Source organism: Thermobia domestica, chromosome 14 (assembly GCF_964235325.1).
Source record: "Thermobia domestica chromosome 14, izTheDome1.hap1.1, whole genome shotgun sequence".
In the NCBI taxonomy this organism is placed as follows: Eukaryota; Metazoa; Arthropoda; class Insecta; order Zygentoma; family Lepismatidae; genus Thermobia; species Thermobia domestica.
In genome coordinates this window covers 57,526,304-57,542,843 of record NC_137467.1, presented here as the reverse complement: position 1 = coordinate 57,542,843, position 16,540 = coordinate 57,526,304, and the positions used below count along the sequence as shown (strand labels likewise).

Sequence of the window (16,540 nt, the reverse complement as noted above, 5' to 3'; positions counted from 1 at the left end):
ACAGATGTCAAGAAGCTGTTCCCTTGGAACACGACGGATTCGCACCCTCACATCGTCATGATGAAGATGATATCGGGATTCATCAGATAATGCAACGCTCTGCCATTGTGCCAAGTTCTAGTGGCGATGGTAACGTATTCATTTCAGTTGTAGTTGCCGATGTCGTGGTGTTAACATTCGCCATCGTTAGGAGTGTTCGGTGCACTGTGTGTTCAGACTAGTGTTGTGAAGGTCTGTAAAAAAAACAGAAATTTTGGGTAAAAAAACAGTTTTTTACGGTTTTCCCGAGCTGGGGAAAAAACGGAAAATTTGGGTATTATCAGAATCATCATTTTTGTTAATCACAGAATCATTTTAGTTAATATGTTAAATCAAACATATTTCATAGAGATATCTTCATTGTTCTATGTAAAATTCCGGAAATTTTGAAACCATTAGAAAAAAATCATTTGTTCGGAAATATTGGCAAAAACAGGAAAATATAGTTTAAAAACTATTTGTTGGCCTGATGCTAGTAATCTTACTTGCTGTAACATGTCTGCAACATATACAGTGGTAAGTCGAAAATTCGAACTAATTGGGACCACAGGTATTCGGATTTTCAAATTGTTCGGATTTTCGAAAATGACCAAGAAAATGTCATTTAGGCTTACATATACTGTACGGTATGCTCTTCTATCGATACAATGGTTATTCAGTACATACAGTAATTACAATACCGTACGTAAGGCTACTTACATTTAATGTTTCTGAAGAACCTGCTTGTACTCTAATTAACACTGTTCTTGTAAGTCACACTTAAAACTTATAGGCCTAAGAAAAAAATAAAAATAAAAATACATGACGAACAATTACATATAAATGAACTTTTGTAAAAACACTGACTTCACATAACGTCGATGGACACGCTATTGTTTGTTTATCGCTAGCGTTAAGACAAAATGTAAAAAGCTTCTAGGGACCGCGTTCGGATTTTTGACGTTAGGATTATCGACGTCCTACTATATATACAATGTATTTCGCTAACGGAAAAATACTTAAAGCAACAGGTTTTAATTCTACTTTACACACATATACCGCACAAGTGAGTAAATTTGAGCAGCGAGAAATATATTAAGTGAAACTTCCGTTAGTTATTATTACAGACTAGCAGAATATCCGTTCTTCGCACGGGGAGAATACGTTTCATTTTGGACGCAAAGGGCACCAAAACTGTCACCAATGAAGTTGTGGAGCCCCAAAACTATGAATTTGACATTAATGCCGATAATTCTCAATTATCTTTACGTCACCATCCCCCTTAGAGTACTAATGGGGCTGAATTTGTGGATTTAAACGGCATCTTCTGTTCATCTCAGCGAGTATGGATTCGAGGCCATTTTTCGATCATCAAGTAGGTAGATATATATACATATATACACACAGAGGCGGATCCAAGGGGGCTATCGCCCCCCTCTCTTCACACTCAAGTATACACTGCATAAAATGGGCTTCAATCCTGCTTTACACTGGATAAAACTGCAAACTATGGTTTAGCCCCTCCCTTGATCATATCCTGGATCCGCCACTATACTGTATATAATGCTCAAAAAAATTAGGGGTTCAGCTGAAACATCACACAAGACCTTAAGATAGTGTATGAATAAGCTTGTGTTTGACTCATATGTATCATACAAGAAGGAATGCTTTAAGATACACTAGAAAAATGGGGCACATACTGGTGTTGGGGCACGGAAAACCTTGTTCACATGGCTCAACCCTACCCGGGAAGGTTCAGGGTAGAGACCTGCACGGGCCGGCACTGTTATTTCTTTGGGCCGGGCCGGGCTTGGGCTGGCCGACACTGATTTTTCTTCAGGTCTGGCCGGGCTGGGGCCGATCAATTGCAATTCTTTAATAATTATTGACTTTCGTTAAACGATAATTGGAATAAAGCCAAACGTTGAAGAAGTGTGTCCGTGAAAAATGTTACAAAGAATGCAATAGCTATTTACAGTTTGTGTTGCTTAGCGGCTCCACTTTCACTATAGGGGGATTGCAGGCATTATGCGGTAAATTGAGCTCTGACCTTGACCTTCACTGAACTCAAAATATAAAAAGAAGGGGTGGGAATGTTTCGCCTGTCGCTAAACAATATTGCCATTTTCACTTTATGCTAAAAATCAATTAAGTTAGATTTCTGTTACAGGGAATTGAGTTTTTGTTCTCTCGATGACAGGCAAAGTTGTAGGAGGCAATGGTACCATTCGGAAGGCAAGCGTCAGGTTGTGAACCAAAGTTTAGAAAATGTTCCTGAGTGTTAGGTCAAATTTAGTACTAAATTTTGAGAAAGATTCGGGCTCGAGCTAATTTTTTAAAAAATTTATCGGGCCGGGGTCGGACCAAAAACTTTTAAAATTTATCGGGCCCGGGCCGGGCTTGGGCCAAAAATTTTGAAAAACTTATCGGGCCGGGCCGGGCTCGGACCGAAAATCTCCAAAACTTTTCGGGCCCGGGCTGGGCCGGGCCTAGGTATGTTCGGGCTGGATTGGGCTCGGGCCGAAAAATTCGGCCCGTGCAGGTCTCTTTCGTTCTTCATTTAAAGAGTCGGTTCTCTGTATTGGAAACAGAATGAGGGGTGGGAGGGGGAATTTATACTTTATGAATGGATAACATTTTAAGAAATATATACAAAACATGCCGCTTCCGACGCAGCACTAAAGCATTTCTTTTAGCGGTGGTACCCTGATGATAATACCCCCTCCCCTCTCAAGTTGTAAAGTGAGCCAGGGTTCAGTTGACAATAATAAAACTATGGATAAGTAAACATCTTGTGCAGAGTCACGTTTTGCTTATTTTTGAACATTTCTGTGAAATCAACAATACAACAGCGGAAATACTAACTGGTTTTATTACTCCAACCATCGCTTCAACCAGGGATAATTCCCAACGGTCAGTGAGCCATCTAAATTTACGTTCTTTTTCTGTCCTCGTTCTTATTCTCAACATCTTTAATGAAGTAGGGGGCGCCCAACCCCTCGACATTTGGACGCCTTTTCCTCTTGGTTTCGCCACTTGTTGAAGACAATCACCACAGCACTCCTCGAACATCTGACAATTCCTGCAGTTTCCGAAATTCTCGTGCCGAGTGTTTCTGAGCAAGTACTTTCTTCAAAATAATATTAAAAATTATAGAAAGATTTTCGAGACATTCGAGTCGAGTCGAGATTTTTACCAGCTGTCTCGACTCGACTCGAGTCTCGACTCGAAAATTCGAGTCGAGAAATACGTTTGTCTCGACTCGTCTCGAATTCTACAAAGAGTGTCTCGACTCGAATCTCGACTCGAATTCGAGTCGAGTCGAGTCGAGATTCGAGACATGTCTCGACTCGAGCGCATCCCTACCACTAGCCTTGTTTACGTGTAGCAGACGCCCAAAGAAGCCTGATTCGCAGTGTCTCTGCTCAACCGAGGAGTGTCTGTGATGCGGTAGGCCGCAATATCCTAGTTCCCAATGATTTCTGTATTGACATTTATCTGTCACTTCACTACCAGTGTCTATTTCATAATTTTAAGAATCCATATGCATCATATGCTCTAAATTTTGTTTCCAAATAGTGACACCATCCTCGAGAAGCTTAATATGTGCTCATTCACAGAGCTGAAGCTGTTGTTGCGTGGTTGGCGGAACATGAGGATGAAGTTGAACATTTGCCCCGTGTCATCCAATCCCCTGAGCTGAAAATAATTGAAATCTGCTATCCAATTTGGAAACCCGAATCGGGCGCAGATTTACGCCTCAGTCCGCTCGTTCACGGAACTGCGTGATGCGCTGCACGCGGAATGTTGTAATATTTCACTTGCTACCATTCACGCCCTCTATGACTCCATTCCACGTCACATCAGAGCTGCTCTGAGAACGAAAGGTGTTCAACGTGATGCAAATCTGGTAAATTGCAAATTTTTAAAAATATTTTTCTATTATTTTGGTAACCATCTGTATGTAATCCTTTATTTTTTGTCACTTACAAAATAAAAAAAAAAACTTGCTATGTGACAATTTGTTAGATTTGGCAGTATTTCAATTATGAAATGTCACTTGCTTAAAAAAAATCGTGAAATTCCTTATTCAGTTTTCGTGGACCTTATGAAGATCTTGGAAGGTATACATTCTCCAGTGAAGACATCAACTCTCATCCAGGACCGGCCTAAGAAGGTGTGGGGTCCAATAAGGAACATGCTGTTATTATTACCTTTTATTTATTTATTTTGTCTCAGCAAAGTCTTTTATAATTTTATCTAAGTTGAAACTATTTATTTCAGATTCAATGGACAAAATTGCCATTTTTTTCTCTCCAGATGTCCAGTTAAAAACAATCCGAAGAGTAATAAATAAGTTTGGAAATTCGCTAGACGCGTAGACCTGGTGTTGCAAGCAAGGAATTTAAGCGTTTTGAGTCTGTGGTTGCTGAATTGGACTTAGAGACTCCATTTCCTTCACCAAATATGTATCAAGTCGGCCTTACTTGAAATGACTTCCAAATGTTGTTACTTGCACTTCTATTGTCTGCTAATATGACTGAATAAATCAGAAAGCATATAACACATGTCTTTCATTTTTACGAAAAGCTGTCCGTACCTGAAAGAATGATTAAAAAGACATTTCATTGTTAAAGTCACACACAGGTAGGGATGGTACCGAGACCGAGACTAGTCTCGGTCTCGTCTCGATCTCGTCTCGAATTATCGAGACGAGACCGAGACGGACTTTTATATACCGAGACGAGACCGAGACCGAGACTGACTTTTAAATACCGAGACGAGACCGAGACCGAGACAGACTTCTATAAATCGAGACGAGACTTAGGTCAGTCTCGAAAGTCTCGGTCTCGTCTCGAATATTGATATTGATAGACACTAAAATTGCCTTCACTCAAAATTTGTTTCGTTGCTGTGTTAGATAATATGAGAACGGTTGACTGATGTACAGTGGCGTATTTAGAGAATGGTTATCGGGCTCAAACCCCTCCCGAAATAAATTTCTGATAATTTTTTGCATTGCACGTACAACGCAAATGTTTTCTTACTCGTTCCTGAAGCCTCTCTCGAAACAAAATCCACTGCTGATGCAAATAGAATTCTCTCTCTCTCTCTCTCTCTCTCTCTCTATATATATATATATATATATATATATATATATATATATATATATATATATATATATATATATATATATATATCTGGTCGCAGTGCCACCCAAGTCCGCCCTGCATAGATTCCCGGGGCCCAACTTTAATTTTAAATGGAAGAAGGGGTAAGTGGTACCTCGTTCGATAGACCTTGAAAAACTAAAAAGTATTGTGGCAAAAGATCTTTCATATCGGGCACTGTATTCAAAATGGCCGACAAGACATGTTGTCTCTATCATATACAGTAAAACGTGCAGTACCACTAATATGAAAACGGTTGAACATGAATGAACCTAACAAAAACTCAAATAGAAAATGTCATGTGACACATCGATTGATATTGTCGCGGAGGCTCCCAGAGCCACTCTTCATGGGGGCCCAGGGCGCAACCTCAAAATTGTAAATGGAAACATGAGGTGAGTGATACCTCGTTCGACATATCTTTAAATAGTGCTGTTGCAAAAGATTGTTCGGGTCACCGTTTTCAAAATGACAACCAAGACATGGTACCTGTATCAGGTAAAACGTCCAATATCACTAATATGAAAACACCAGAACAAATATTCGAATAGGAAATCACAGAGGGTATTTATCATTCTATAGCTCGGTAATGTTGCAACAGTCGACAAGATTATTAGAGTGAAAGTGCCATAATGGAAAGGAAGAAATCTAACTCCTAGAAAATGATCGCTCCAACCTCACTCCATACGTGAGTGATGCGGGAAGGATCGGTGAAATTGCAAATGAGAGCCTTAGTTTTTGCAAATTGTATCTACAAAACAAAGTTATTTGAAATGTGTTTTTATAAGAGATAAATGTCTCTGTAATGGGATAAAGTATGTAAAATTCTTATAAATGGTACCTTCCATTTTGATTGCAAGCAATGGTTTGATGCAAAAATGAATCAATTGAAATGCGAAACCAATTTGTCAAACAATGCAATTTTAGAACAATGTTTACAAACGTTGGTTTTGTTCAACAGTCGTCTGCCTGATATTGGTTCGCTTTTCTTTCTATGTCTTCTTGCATGTGATAGAATATGAGTTTCACTGAGATGTCCACAGTTACATTCCGAATAACTTTCAACGGTAATTTCAGTTGTGATCCTTACAAGGGACATCACCCAATTGTCCGGCTCCGATTTCAATAAAATTTTTATTGCTGAAAGAGGACATGTATTCGTTACTTGTGATGACAGAAATTTTTGCCATGGTGCATGTTTTCTATTTTTTAATAATTTTTAAAGGTTGTGATGTGGTTAATAGAGATTACTGCAGAAGTCCCTTACTACCCTTTGTAAACGGAGTGTTAATGAAGGAACAACCATGTAGATACGTATAGGGCATAGAGGGAAGTCGTATGGTACGTATGACCTTGACGGGAGCCATCTTGAAATCCGCCATTTTGAATTAAGGCCAAGTTTTTAAAATGGGAATAGGGTAATATGATACATAATTTCGGGCTAGAATTTAATCAGGAAGACAATGGTGAACTTAATTTTAAGATGCGCCCATTTGGGGAAAAGTTACAGGCATATTAATTGTTTATACTTACTATGTGCGTAAGTCCTTTACCTCCGCTTCTAACCCGCGTATTAATGATAATAAGTGGATAAAGGTTTCGGTAATACATATTATGGCTAGAGGGAAGTGATACGATAAAGGTATCATCAACAGCAGCCATCTTGAAATCCGCCATTTTGAATTAAAGTGAAGTTTTGAAAAATGAAAACCATAGCATGTGGCACCTAATTTTAATAGTAAATTTTCCCCAAAAGCCAATGGTATCATTAATTTTGTTCTATGTGCCTTCCATTTCAACTCAGGCAAAAAAATATAAAATTGTACCATCACCATCTCAGATATTGTTGAAACTTTTTTTATAGCAACTAGACATGTTTTTAAGAGACCCATATTTTTTTGTTTTGTCGAAAAAAATTTTCCCGCCAAGCAATAGGCCATCAAAGACGGGGAGTACAATTTATGAATTGTAGAAAACATGAAAAATGGTCAACTTCGGAGCCTCACCATTCGCCTATGGAGACAGGTAGAGTTATAATTCTTGTTGTGGTATGTACATAGGGATATAAATAAACTATATTTTATTATAGTTTGGTTTGCGCATGCGTATCTTTTTGTACATAAATTAACAAATGAACGTCAATTTATCTGAAAAGTCGAAGTTTGCGAATTTTTTTCGAGCACTTCCGGTTCGAATTTTAAAATTCTGTTTTCGCGGTTGGTAAGACCTAGCTATCCGCTTTCCGAAAAAAAATTTGTATCGCTTCTGTATGCAACAGTTTTGTCGCAAAAAAATCGAGAAATTGTAAAATTTTCAAAAATCGCCATTTTTGGGCGCCATTTTCTCGAAAACACCATTTTTTAAAATTCTGAAATTTTGTCAGGTGGTTCAACTTTACATGAATAATAAACACACCAAATACCATTCTCGACCAATGCTTCATGAATTAACTGCAGCCTTTTAAAGTTAGCGAAGTTTCGTTAACTTTGATGTCACAGTTAGCAACACTGGGAACAATAAAAGTGCAATGATTTGATGATGTTTGTGGTTCACATTCATTAAATGAAGAATAAAAGGTTTTCTTGACTGTTTTGTTCATTATTTTGATCAAGAAGGCTCTCTGAAATAGTAAAATGAGCCTGCCCCTACTTCTCCGTTTTCTTAAACCGAAATAATCTGAGGTGGAAATTACGATTACGAAACGCACAAATTTCAAGTTCACTTATTTAAAATGGTCTTCGGAAACAAAATTTCACTTACTTTTTTTTTATTTTTTACGTGGACCAATCATTTGCTTGGTTGGTGTCTTCTTCGCTAATAGCATGTAACCGTGAAGGTGCTCCAATAGGTGTTGGCTCACTCACAACTCGTCCAGGAGTGGATCTAGGGGGATGAAACTTTTTTTTATTTATATAAATAAAACCGATCTCAGAGTTTGGAGCTCTTAAAAGTAGCTCTAAGTAGCAGTATTACCCCCCCTTCTTCCAGAAGTCCGTGCTGGATCCGCCCCTGCGTAGTACATTGTCGATAGTCACAAATGCTGAAAGTCCATGTGGAAGCATAACAGCACTTCAACTTCACGTAATTCATGATTTATTCATAATATTTCTGCTACGCACCACTGGTTATCATACATATATGTATGTAACAAAAGTTCCTTTTTGCAGATTTCTTAAATCTACACTTTGAATTGCAGAAGTTCGATTTTGGAGGAAGCATGAAGTTAGTTCATGGTGACCCGTTACTGCCATAAAAACTTCGCCATTTTCCGAAAACCAAAGATGACTTCCTTGAATACCAGTTACCGGTCGCATACTTTCCCCTTTTTTCTTCCGGAAGTCGTCGAATTCAGTTCCAGGCAACAGAACGAGAGTAATACCCGGAGTTTGTACTTGCACTATACTCACGAATTCTTCTGCGGTTTCAATGCGGGCGCGGTGGCTCAGTGGTAGAGCGTTCACCTCCGGTGCTTGGGGTCCCTGGTTCGATCCCAGATAGCGCCGTGTGGGATTTGTTGTGGACAAACACTGTGCTCGTGGGTTTTCTCGGGGTAATCCCCCTTTCCTCCCACTTTCTGCATTCCAACATTTCATTCATTTCTCATAATCACCGTCTCCTTTAGCCTAACCGAAGATTTCATTTCATTTTTTTTTTCTTCTGCGGTTTTAACACTGTGTATCTGTATTTGCCTACGGTTATGCCGCGTTGCCACATTCTTTACACCTCCCCCCCCCTCAATAACGTCGCAGAGACCCTTACATGGCCGGTTTCACTGCAAAACCACTGCTTTATCGGACCTGTCTGCATCTCGAACATCTGAAAGCGATTTTTAAAGTGGGATGCAGCACCATCAGAAATCACTGACACGGTTTGGGAAATTGTAGACACTTATTTTCTCGTATTCAAACCTTTTTCTATAAAATATAGTTTCGCTTTTCTTCGAGTGTTTTTAGAATCTTGTCTATGGCTATGAGTACATGAGCCGAATCGTGTGTTTTATCGTCGTTTATTACAACAATACTGTCAGTTGATTCATATTCCGGTGATAACTCTGAATTTCACTTTGCAGAATAACAGTCCAGTTTTCAGCGAAGTCCACATGAAGTAAAATAGAATTTGTATCTTGAAATTTTATACGGTGCTTTTCGGTAGCAATTAATTCTCTTTGGATTTTCTTGATGTAGTCATGAATTACAGTTAAACCAGCAATGTACGATACGAAAACAGAAAGTGGCACAGTTTTTTTTTTTTAAGGAGATTATTGTTTTCCCATACCTAACACTTTCATTTTCATCAGGATCAATAATTAAAGACTCCACACTTATTCCTTCCACTCCAGGACATTCACCACATTCTTGAAGATGACAGTTGTCATTTTCTACGGATCATGCTACTAAAGGAAATAGGTCACTCATGACAGCTTCAATACAAGCTGCACCTTTGATTTGTAGCAACGCAGTAGCAGCTAACTTAAAATTTGCACAATACACACATACACACTTCCCTCGCAGGTTGCGGACTGACCCACTTTAGTCGAATACTGTAAAATTCCGAGTGACCCATTCTTATGTTGGGATTGTTCTGTTTAAAAAGTCAGTAAGTTTCTTTGGAACGCGTAAGAAAACGTTTCGATTTTTTAAACTTTTTGTCCTTTTTCGATCACTAATGACACCACACTTAATTGAGACTTTATTTGGAGCATTCCAAATCATCACTAAGGTAATAGTTCAGGCTTTGTGTAGATCATCAGAATTTATTGGATGGCCATTTCAAGTAAACTTAAGATTTATGTGTTTCGTAATCGTAATTTCCACCTCAGATTATTTCCGTTTAAGAAAACGGAGAAGTAGGGGGAGGCTCATTTTACTATTTCAGAGAGCCTTCTTGATCAAAATAATGAACAAAACAGTCAAGAAAACCTTCTATTCTTCATTTAATGAATGTGAACCACAAACATCATCAAATCATTGCACTTTTATTGTTCCCAGTGTTGCTAACTGTGACATCAAAGTTAACGAAACTTCGCTAACTTTAAAAAGCTGCAGTTAATTCATGAAGCATTGGTCGAGAATGGTATTTGGTGTGTTTATTATTCATGTAAAGTTGAACCACCTGACAAAATTTCAGAATTTTAAAAAATGGTGTTTTCGAGAAAATGGCGCCCAAAAATGGCGATTTTTGAAAATTTTACAATTTCTCGAATTTTTTGCGACAAAACGGTTGCACACAGAAGCGATACAATTTTTTTTCGGAAAGCGGATAGCTAGGTCTTACCAACCGCGAAAACAGAATTTTAAAATTCGAACCGGAAGTGCTCGAAAAAAATTCGCAAACTTCGACTTTTCAGATAAGTTGACGTTCATTTGTTAATTTATGTACAAAAAGATACGCATGCGCAAACCAAACTATAATAAAATATAGTTTATTTATATTCCTATGTACATACCACAACAAGAATTATAACTCTACCTGTCTCCATAGGCGAATGGTGAGGCTCCGAAGTTGACCATTTTTCATGTCTTCTACAATTCATAAATTGTACTCCCCGTCTTTGATGGCCCATTACTTGGCGGGAAAATTTTTTTCGACAAAACAAAAAAAAAAAAAAAAAAAAAATTGGTGTCTTAAAAACATGTCTAGTTGCTATAAAAAAAGTTTCAACAATATCTGAGATGGTGATGGTACATGCTCTGCCTGAATTGAAATGGAAGGCACCTATAGTTAACTAGTATGAATTTATGACTCTTCTAATGTGAACGAAACGTCCATTATTCAATCCTTCAAATTGACAACACTCCTAATTTTCACCGCATGTTTTAAGATTCCAACTGGCACTTTGGAATTGTTACCATAGCTCATGTTTTCTCAATTTATTAAATTTTTTAAAGAGTTGCAATTTGTCAGTTCATGAATAAGCATCCAGCAATCTTTCTGAATTTTAAAGACTTGCCATGTAATTATTTATTTCCCATACCTGCCCTTCCGGGAGTCTGGACCCGCTGAGCCCCCGCTTGGGTTCCCCGTGGTCACACATAATGATTTATTGTGCTGTGAAAATAAAACTATCGTAACACTAAAATATCCATTTTACAAGTAAGTCATAAATAAATATAAAAAGATTAAAAAGTTGTCGATTTGTTTATGGCAATTGTATAATTATTGTAGAGAATACTTGTCTTAAACACATACAAATTTCAACTATTACACATTAAAAATTGGTAACAATTTAAAACCTATCTTCAATTACGAGAATGTTATTCTGTGGATGCGATATGACCATATTTTATGTTATGTTTTATAAACATTTTGTCTTGTGCTGCTCTTAACAGTAATCTTCCGAAAACCACAAACTTCGTATTTCTGATACGTACACTGAGAAAAAAAAATGTAGGTGGCATACTTAAAAACGTAGGTTACATTCGTAATTCCTGTAGTTTCTGGACTTAACGTACAACCGTATATAACATCCTGCAGCAAACGTATAGCTGAAAAAGTATGTATTATACGCACTGTCTGCATAAGTGCAATGACGTCATTCGTGTGACGTCATCTGCAGTAACAAATATATACGGAGGTGATATCTAGCTTTGTGACATCAGGATCGTATGTAGCATGTGGGTTAATAATGACGACACACACTGACTATCAGGACGGAGCATAATTTCAAGAAGTATGCAATATACGTTCTTTACGTATGTTTCTTTCGTTCAACCCCAAGACAGCATCTATATTGTACTTGTGCCCCGTACGTACGACTAGATACAGTATACGTATTGTACGTATGTATTATACAGATTTTCCTTATGTCGCACACAGCTTGTCCAGATACAGCATACAGAATATCCATATGCACCATACAGAGTGCACATATGTAGCTTACAGACTGTATGCATGCAGCATATAGATTATACGTATGTCGCGTACAGGTTGGCCATATGTAATGTATGGATTGGATGTATATAGCTAATAGGTTGTCCATATGAAATATACGGATTTTACCTGTATCGCATACGTATTGCCTTCTTGTAATATATAGATTGGACATATGCAGGATCTAGATTGTACGTATAGTGCACCATTATTAAAGTGCTGCAACATACTGCAAAATGCATGATACATTCTTACTGTAATGTTGTCAAATATTGTTTTACTCTGTATGAAAACTAAATAGCTTAAAATATGTTTGATCTCCTTTGTGCCAATAATAATAAAATTAACAATCTTAGTTTGGAGCAGTGAAAGTGTCCAAAGAAATGTATTTACCTGCAGGGCGTCCTATAAGTTTGGATTTCCTGCTAATTCGTTGGGAAGCTACTGCAAAGCCAAGTGTTGAAAAGTGACACGAGCGTTAATTTTAAAATTATGGGCACAAAGGAGGTTAACCATATGTTAAACTATTTTCGTTTTCATACAGAGTAAATCAATATGTGTTATATTACTGTAAGAATTTATCATATGCTTTGTTGTTAGTTAGTTCCAGCACTTTAATAATAATGCAAAATGCACAGCCATATACAATCCTATATTCAAACTCAAACAACTTCTCTGTACATTTTAATTACCAGGTATGTTTTTTTTTTTTTTTTTTTTTTAATGTCGCAACAATTAAAAGTATGGTGTCAGCTGAAAACGTGTTCGCTCACAAGATAATTTCTACTCAGTACTCGCCATAAAAATGCAACACCAAGAAGGATGCTGGGTAGCTGCGCCAAAGTTCCCAGGCCGATACCTAATAGTAAGTGCAGAATACTCTTAAACGTCCGCCGTATTCGCTGTGCGACAACGTGGTGACAGCGGAGGCGTTGTGCAGCCATCGACTAAACATATTTATCCTTCCCTGCTCTAGACATTCTGCAAATTTGGATTTTCGTGGGTGCATCCTTCTTAGTGCAACATTTTAAGCAACGAGCTGATTAACAGTCTCATAGATTGCTTAAAGAAAGAGCAATGATTCTCAGAATTACTCGGAAGATATTATATATATATACAATAATTTAAAACTGTTATTTCAAACTTTGCAATTCAGAGCACGAAAAGAACTATAGCTAAAGGAACACTGATTTTAGCCAGATAGTAACTAGTAAACTCAATCACACTCAGTACCATTAGTTCATGGTGTTATCCGTAAGTCAGAGATCATGGTATCTCATTTCGTGTAGACTTTTGCATTTGTTTAATGCTAAAAATGTATTTTATCGCTACTTGAACCCAGTACCATATATATATACCGACAGGACGTACCTTAGTCACAAGGTGACATGAGTGAAACACTAAACTATTCGATTGACACCTGCGGCCTTGTCAACACTAGAGAAAGTTACAAAGTGATTAAGTAAATACGGAACATAGTTCATACAAAGTATAGCGATGTATGAAGTCTCCGTTTCATACGACTTGGATAAAGGATACATCTGAAATTGCAACAAAAAATATATGATTTCTCTGGATAATTTGGATTAGTCCAGAATTCGAACACATATACGTTGGTAAGTCGAACTTTTTTTTTTTTTTTTTTTTTTTTTTTTTACTTCTTTCTTCGGATTCCCAATAAAGTTGACTACTGAAAAGCTGAGTTACAGATTCTGTATTAAAACAACACCTTTGCTAGACATGTTCAGTATACACATTGTCTTACATACAGAACAATACATTAGTTATTAATGCATGTCTGAAATAATAGTGCTTCGTATAGAATTTTACTTCATTCAAACGTAATAGCACGAAGATAAAAAAATATTGCGAAAGATAATGTTCTTATTACAGAGAAAAAGAGTTGAAATGACTTAACAGTAACAAACATTTTCTTTAAACAGAGACAATATTTTATTCTAATTTATGGAAGAAAGAAATAATTTGTAGTACAGTATCTTTATTAGGGTTATATGTTCGTACAAAAGAATGTAAGTACAATTGGGTCTGTCTTCAGATAGGACGTACTTTTAGCCACAACCTACACTGCTTCTTTTCACTGTCTTTCAAGCAGAATCCTGGTTTGATGCACGAAATACCTGAAACAAAAATCAGAAAACATTTAAAATGTTACATTCAGTGTGCTCAACTTGGTTGTACTTAACAATACAAAGTATCTTAACATTTTTGAGATTAAATGGACAAAATCTGTTCGGTCAGGTATGGACTTTTAGGTTGCACATAGAAAAATTACGAAGTGTTTATTGATGCTGAATAACAACTCAAAATGTATTACTATTCAAAAGTAAGTGGGTACCCCAATGGTGTTCGGGGTACCATGGGGTATCTAATGTCTGTATTTTTTTAGATATATGGAAATGTATGTCTCTAAAATGTAAGGAACTGACATCTGTTTACCGAAAACCTCAACTCGGTAAGCCTTATGGATATTGAGATATGGTAAAATAAAGAGCGACACCATAGAAGTGTGGGATTTGAGTACTAGATGGTGCAGTTTCGGAAATGTAATTACGAGGGCTTACAACAACCTCAAAAGTAATTTCAATTAAATACACTACACACACGCCCTGATGGGGCTTTTCGGGTACCATGATATTCGCAGAACTCTCATTTCTAAATATTCTAAAATATGTCTTAATAACGTTTTAAAGAACGTTAGAGGTGTGTGTTTGCCGAAACTGCAAGTCGGTACGCCTAACAGTTACCGAAATATGGTGAAATAAAAAGCGACACCATAGGTACGTGGAGCTTGCATATTAGACAGTACAATTTAGAAAATTAATTAAAATATGACTATCAAGATATTGTCAAATAAAGGGAGGATCCATACAGTTATGGGATTTTCGTGTTAGGTGGTAAAGTTTCCGAAACCGGTCATGGAAAGTTAATAAGCATCAGTAGCAATTTCATCTTAAAGTAATTAGGTACTTCCATGGAGTTTAAGAACATCATGGGGTCTACCAAGGTTAAATTTTAAAAGCTTTGGAAAATATATTTTGACATTTGTAAAGAGTATTAGAAATATGTATTTACCTAAAATTTCCAGCTAGTACATCTAGCAGCTAGAGAGACACCATACAATAAAAGCGTATTAGATCTTGAAATTTCAGAAAACAATTATTGATCCTAACAAAAGTTAAATAAGATGGTACTTCTATGGGTTAAGTGACTACCTCAGACTTGTCAGTACAATTTCGATCGAAAGATTAATTCAGCTCTAAATTTTCTTTGGACAATTCCAAGCGTTCATCGGGCTCTGAAATAAGTGAACATTTTTTGTCAATATCTAATATAGCAAGCGAGATATAAGAAATTATTTTATGACGTCGTAAAAATAGAGACCCACATGGATTTGTACTTTTGAGTCTTTGCTGTAAGAAGAAATTTCATAAAACAACCGTATATACCTTAATAGAAAATTAAATGGGCGGGAGCACGGTGGCTTAGTGGTAGAGTGCTTACCTCTGGTGTATTGGGTTCGTGGTTCGATCCGCGGCCGTCAGTTTGTAGTGGACATCGTATTCGTGGGTTTTCTAGGGGTACTACCTCTCCTCCCACCTTTGCATTCCATCAATTCTGTCAACAACATTCACTTGCTTTAATCGTAATCTCCCTGAGACTAAAATGCATAATCGTGGGTCGCTACACTGAAATATTTCCTTTTATTTAATTTTAAAATGAAATAGGGAGTTAAGTATGATCGTATCTCTATGGGATAAGTGAAAACTCCAATAGTTTCTGCAAAAGAAGACTAGTTAAAAACCCTACCACTAAGCTACTGTATCCCCGTCCATTGAATTGTCTATTAAGGTATATACAGTAGTTTCCTGAATTTTTTTCTTATGGGAAAGACCCAAAAGTACAAATCCATAAAGATCTATTTTTACGTCATAAAATATATAATTCCTTATATCTTCTCGACTATCTTAGATATTGACAGCGACTTTTCATTCTTTTGCACAGCTCGATGAACCCTTGGAATTGCCTGAAGAAAACCTAGGACTGAACTAAATTTTCGATCGAAATTGTACTAAGGTACTCATTTAACCCATAGAAGTACCCATCTGATTTAATTTTGTTGCGACCAATAATTGTTTCCGAAATTTCAAGATCTCATACGCTTTTATTTCAGTGTTTCTCCAGATGTTAGATGTACTAGCTGGAAGTTTTGGGTAAACACATATTTCAAATATTGTTTACAAATGTCAGATTATATTTTCAAAAGCTTTTAAAATTTAATTTTGGTAGACTCCATGATGTTCTAACACCCCCTGAAGATATCTAATTACTTTAAGATGAAATTGCTACTGGTGTTTATTAACTTTCTATGACCGATTTCGGAAATTTTAGTATCTAACACTAAAACCCCTTAACTGTGTTGGTCCTCCCTTTATTTGACAACATCTTGATAGCCGTTAGTC

The 16,540-nt window shown here is 37.0% G+C and overlaps 1 protein-coding gene across 5 annotated transcripts in view; it reads left to right on the top strand.

Annotated features, from left to right (window-relative positions):
* LOC145669682 (UPF0462 protein C4orf33 homolog) overlaps window positions 1-4,582 on the top strand; it is a 77,720-nt gene extending 73,138 nt beyond the window's left edge. For 4 of the 5 annotated variants that reach the window (XM_081737954.1, XM_081737953.1, XM_081737951.1 and 1 more), the window contains exon 6: window positions 4,303-4,582. The gene's annotated coding sequence lies outside the window, so the exon portion shown is untranslated. The remainder of the gene's footprint in view (window positions 1-4,302) is intronic. The other variant, XM_081737952.1, reaches the window with a different exon arrangement.
* Window positions 4,583-16,540: the final 11,958 nt, after the last annotated feature.